Raw genomic sequence first — 6,760 nt, forward strand, 5'->3', positions numbered from 1 at the left:
AAAATTTCAACGACACATTTTTCATCAGTCTACTATTCTAAAATGTATTTTTCATAAAAATGAGGTTCAAACACCCTCTAAAAATCCACTTATGTAATTTTATTTAAGATTATTTAAGTAAATAAAAAATATGTAGTGTAACTAACAATTTTTGTAGTGAAAATATAATTACCCTTAGCTGAACTGTGTGAATCACTTGTTATCAAGAAATTGTTCAGTATTGTTAACTTTTTTCAGATCAAACAGGCATCAAGTCAATTCTTATTTATTTTATTTTAAAAAAAAAAAAATTGGATTGCATCATTACTTCTAAAAAAGTATAAGCTCTAGAATTATTTACATTTCCCACACTTATCAATTCATGTTCTCTTATTACATACATGTAAAGCTTAACTAATTCTACAGTTTCAGCACTTGAGAATTTGTTTTTCTTTAGTCTTAAAATATCCCGACTTACAGGTCGGTGAATGCAGCAGAATTATAACTAATAACTTCTTCCAAATCTTCGTCCTCCTCATCCGTCATCACCCAAACATTGAAGTGGTTCGACCCACGTTATAGACCACGCAACAAAATCTCTAGCAAATTTACCCTCTTCCACATCATCTCTTCTTCTTGTTAGCGCATGCGCGTGATTTCGTCATGGGAAGCTTTTGAGAACCTGGGGCCATACTCAGGCAAGAACTTTTCGTGTGGTTCGAGGATCTCTATTTCAAATGCAGTATACAAAGGCTACCCAAGAACTCAAACATGACACAGCTTTGTTGGGTCATTTTAGTTACAAAATGTTTGCAGGTTAAATGGGCAAGTGGACTTAGATTGAACCACTATAAATCTGTGTTTGCATGTACGCATGTTCTACTTGTTGGGAATTTACTTAAACATGCACAGCGAAATTAAACAAATTTCAATTTTCATTCAGGATTCAGTTTTGTATTTAGATAAGAACTGTGATAAGAAATATACATTTTCTTGATTTTGCAAACTCCTTCGCGTTATTCCTTTCCAGCAGCTTGAATCTGCCTCCCACAGCTGTCCAATTGTCCAACCTCCAATGAAATCCACACAGAGAACAGACTGCAACTGCTAGGGTTTTTCCTCTTGTGCCAACAAGAATAATGAAAACTTTATGGACCTCAAACCCTAATCATATATTTATATAAACCCAAACGGACTCGGCCCGATCCGGTCCAATGTTTAATTAATCCATTTAATTAAACCCGATCCGTGAATTAATTAATCCAATTAATTAAATCGGGAATATAAATAATAAATCCAATTAATTAATTTATCCAACGATTGTTAAATTAATCAATTAGCAATTTGCAATCTTTCAATTCTCTTTTGTGTGCAACTCATTAGGTTCTCGACCACGATACCTAACTACATGAAATATTATTTTGATCTAATCAAAACTGATAAATTAAACATCCTTTTAATTTATCACAAATTTACACTCGTCGTCCCAGATTGACATCTAGCAATGTATCAGGGCAACACATGTGACGGAAAATGTCACGTGATATGACAAAACCAAAACTGTTCGTTTAACATGAAATTATAATCCCTTCTTCAATATGATCCGATCAATTACGAGATATGGAAGTGTGTCAATCTCGATTATCAATCATATCTTTCATTTTACTATTAAGTCAATATGAGTCGAAAACTCATTTTCGACCTATATGTATACCTTGGCCAAGGATTTCGTTATTGACTTAATTAAACGAAATGAATATCACAATCTCTTATTATCTAAGAGTGATGAATCTTCTATTAGTCATTCACAACTTTCATATGGCTCTTGATATACCAGAACGATGTCGTATTAGCGGCTCTTGGCAGAGCAACATCCAACACCATCAAAATATGATTGTCCTCATACAAGGCAATATGATGACATCAAGTTGTAGGATCAATTTCATTACCGAACGTTAGAGATTAACCACTGACACTCAGATACTATCCATGTGGAATCTCTTAGCGGGTCTCCAATATTTTGTTCTATAACAAAATATCCACGTGTTCATTTAAGTGTCACCACACTTTAGCTCGTGAGATCAGCTACTTATTTTATAAGTAAGAAATGCCACACGTGATGGTCTAATTGTATTAACGATATCCGTATCTCGTTATTACTTACGACCACAGTTTATTCAAGATCCAATTATATGTAATTTGTATCTCACAATCACAACTCCTTGTGATTAACAAGTCACTTAAACTTGGATCTTCGGATTCTATTATTTAATATTATTTATCACAAAATTAATTCAAATAAATAATAGATCTCGCCAAAATTAAATACATTAAACATATTAAAAGTGTTTACAACCTAAATCGATTGGATCTAGGATATAACACTTACAAACTCCCACTTGCACTAGATCCAATTACTTATGTATCTAATACTTTAAGCATCCACATGACGATCATGTTTCTATTGTGATAACGGCTTTGTCAGTGGATCTGCAATATTGTCATCTGTGGGAACTCACTCTATCGTTACGTCATTTCTTTGTATAATCTCCCTGATGAGATGATATCATCTTAGCACATGTTTGGATCGTTGATAAGACCTCGGTTCCTTCGCTTGCGCGATGGCTCCATTGTTATCACAATACAAAGGTATGGGGTCAACAATGCTAGGAACGACTCCAAGTTCATTAATGAACTTCTTGATCCAGACAGCTTCCTTCGCTACTTCAGAAGCAGCAATGCACTCGGCTTCTGTTGTTGAATCAGCGGTTGTCTCCTGTTTGGAACTTTTCCAACTAACCGCTCCATTGTTGACAGTAAACATATATCCTGACTGAGACTTGCTATCATCTTTATTAGTTTGAAAGCTGGCATCAGTATACCCATGAATTTTCCCTAGGTCAAGAACACATCTTTAATCATTCTCAAGTACTTAAGAATGTTTTTAACCACTATCCAGTGTTTCTCACGAGGATTTGCTTGAAACCTACTCGTAACACTTAGAGCATATGAAACATCTGGTCTCGTACATAGCATCGCATACATGATAGATTTTATTGCCAAAGCATAAGGAATCTTATCCATGCGACTCCTTTCATCATGTGTTTTAGGACACATATCTTTTGAGAGGTAAATCCCATGCGACATGGGATATAAACCTCTTTTAGACTCTTCCATATTAAATTTTCTCAATATTTTATCTATGTACGAAGATTGGGATAAGCCTAGTAATCTTTTAGATCTATCTCTACAGATCTTGATTCCCAAGATATACGCTGCTTCTCCCATATCTTTCATGGAGAGATTATTTGACAACCATAATTTTACCGATTGAAGCATTGGGATGTCGTTTTCCATTAATAATATGTCATCGACATATAATATCAGGAATATGACCGCGCTCCCACTTGTCTTCTTGTAACACACGGTTCATCTTCATTTTTTATAAAATCAAACCTTTTGATTGTTTCATCAAAACGAAGATTCTAGTTTCTAGAGGCTTGCTTTAATCCATAAATGGATCGATTTAGCTTACATACTTTATTAGCTCCTTTGGATTCAAAACCTTTAGGCCGTGTCATGTACACCTCCTCTTATAAGTTTCCATTAAGGAAAGCAATTTTGACATCCATTTGTCATATCTCGTAATCACGGTATGCAGCTATTGCAAGCAAAATTCGAATGGACTTTAGCATGGTTACAGGCGAAAAGGTTTCATCAAAGTCAACACCTTGTCTTTGTGTGTAAACTTTCGCTACTAGCCTTGCTTTGTATGTATAGACGTTTTTATCCACATCGACCTTTTTCTTGTAAACTCATTTACAACCTATCGGTTTTATCCCACTTGAAAGGTCGACCAAGGTCCAAACCTTGTTCTCATACATTGAGTTCATTTCGGATTCCATGACATCTTGTCATCTCTTCGAGTCAACACTTGACTTCGCTTCTACATAATTTGTAGGTTCATCATCTTCGACTAATAATACTTGATTAGTAATCGTGAATTCGTACCTTCTGGGAGGTCGAATGATCCTACTTGATTTACGTTGAGCTGGAGTGTCCTCGGGGTTCTCTACATCCTGATCAAGAGTCTGTCTGTCAACACGTGTAGGATCGGACTCAGGCTCATCTAATTGGTCAACAGTATCTGTGGATTCTTGAACTTCTTCAAGTTCTAGTTTGCTCCCACTACCCTCTCCTAGAATAAACTCTTTCTCTAGAAATATGGCATGCCTTGAGATGAACACCTTCTTCTCAACGGGATTATAAAATTGATATCCAATTGTCTCTTTTGGATATCCCACAAATACGCATTTGTCAGATTTAGCCTCAAACTTATCTGATTCATTTCGCTTTACATAAGCGTCAAAGCCCCAAACTTTCATATGAGATAAGTTTGGTCTTTTTCCTCTCCATAGCTTATATGGAGTTTTGTCGACCGATTTAGATGGGACACGATTAAGTGTGTAACAAGCAGCAATTAGTGCATGACCTCAAAATGATTTTGGGATGTTTTCATGGCTTATCATAGATCGCACCATGTCTAACAAAGTGCGATTCCTCCGTTCAGATACACCATTATGTTGCGGTGTATATGGCGGAGTCCACTGCGAGAGAATCTCATTCTCTTTAAGATAATTTAAAAATTCTCCATTTAAATATTCTCCACCTCGATCTGATCTCAGCGTGAGAATATTTTTACCAGTATATTTCTCTATTTCAAGTTTGAATTCCTTGAATTTTTCAAGTGCTTCATGCTTGAATTTCATCAGATACACATAACCATGTTTAGAATGATCATCAGTGAATGTGATGAAGTAAGAGAAACCACCTCTGGTAATTATTGACATGGGTTCACATACATCAGTATGTATTAGTCCCAGCAGTTCTGTGGTTCTTTCTCATTTTCCAGTAAAAGGGAACTTGGTTATTTTACTTAACAGTCACGACTCGCATGTGTCAAATGATTCAAAATTAGTTGACCCCAAGTATCCATCTTTATGTAATTTGGAAATGCATTTGTTGTTAATACGACCCAATCTGCAATGATAGAGGTATGTATTATTTAGATTATCACTTTTATACATTTTATTTTCTATATTCGTAATAGACGACTCAGTATCAAGAATATAAATTCCATTTTGTGACACACCACAACCATAAAAGATCTCATCTTTATAAAACGAACAACGATTGTTCTTAACATTAATTGAAAAACCATTCATGCCCAAACACGAAATAGAAATAATGTTTTTAGTAATGACGGAAACAAAATAGTAATTTTCTATTCTAATACTAAGCCTGAAGGCAGTGGTAAGAAGTATGTCCTTACAGCTAATGCAGCAACTCTTGCTCCATTTCTCACGCGCAGGTCAACTTCTCTTTTCTGCAGTGGTCTACTTCGCTTTAGTCCCAGCATATTTATACAAATATGAGATCCACATCCGGTATCTAATACCCAAGAAGCTAATGAAGTAGACATATTAACCTCGATAACAAAAATACCTGAAGTAGAAGCTTCAAAAGACTTCTTTCCCTTCAAGCTGGCGAGGTAAGCCTTGCAGTTCCTCTTCCAATGACCTTTCACTCCACGGTGATAGCATGGGTCATCAAATTTGGTATTGTCCTTGCCTGCTTTGACTGCTTTGTTATTGCCCTTAGCCTTTTTGGATTTTTTTTTTAAACTTCCTTTGATTTTCCTCTTAGTACCATTGGAAGAATAAATAGCTAAGACATGCCCAGTGCTAGCCTTAAGATTGGGCTCCACAGTTTTAAGCATATTAAGCAACTCAAGGAGTGTGCATTCGATCTTATTCATATTAAAGCTCATAATAAACTGTGAATAACTATCTGGCAGAGATTGCAGAACCAAGTCAATACTTAGTTCATGATCCATGATAAAACCCAATGAACCCAGTTTTTCAATGAAACCAATCATCTTCAGCACATGAGCACCGACTGATGATCCTTCTGCCATTTTGTACTGGTATAGTTGTTTAGAGGTCTCATACCTATCCACACAAGATTATTCCTTGAGATAAAAAATCATAGTGTAAGCATCCATACCCTCATGTTACTTCTGTAACTCAGGTGACATAGCTGCAAGCATCACACATGATGCAGTGTTATCGTCATCACTGTTGTTTGTTGTAAGCAGCCACCTCTTCCTGAGTGGAGTTTTCAGTAGGCACCACTAGAAATGGCTGCTCAAGGACATATCCAATTTTCTCATGATTGAGAACAATTCTCAAATTGTGGTGTCAATAGAGAAAATTTGGTCCGGTCAGTTTGTTGGCATCCAGTATGCCTCTCAAATTCATATGATTACTCATGATTCAAAAAACTGTAAATGATGAAAAAACATAGAATTAATATGTATTATAATGCACATGCATAAATTCAATATGGACTTTAATTAAACGTGCTCCCAGTGTTTAAAATAAATTCATTACCCTCATACATAAATTATTTGAATTCACACTTGATTCCCAGTGGGCTGGGATCCCATTCGTTGTATCAAGATCTTGAGTGTACTCAACAAATCCTAATAAAACATTTGGGTAGATATTATTATCAATTGTATCTCCATACAACTCCCAGATTATTAAGCTAACAACTCTTTTGTCTTCACACATCTTATGTGTTAGCTCAACATGCCTCTAAAACTTATCTCCTTGAGTGTACTCAACAAAAGATAAATTTTAGTTAAATCAAACCCATCATTCAGAAATATCAAATATTTCATAGTGTCAAACATATCCCTAATAGACCAGCCTTGAGT

Source organism: Olea europaea, unplaced genomic scaffold (genome assembly GCF_002742605.1).
Source record: "Olea europaea var. sylvestris unplaced genomic scaffold, O_europaea_v1 scaffold806, whole genome shotgun sequence".
In the NCBI taxonomy this organism is placed as follows: Eukaryota; Viridiplantae; Streptophyta; class Magnoliopsida; order Lamiales; family Oleaceae; genus Olea; species Olea europaea.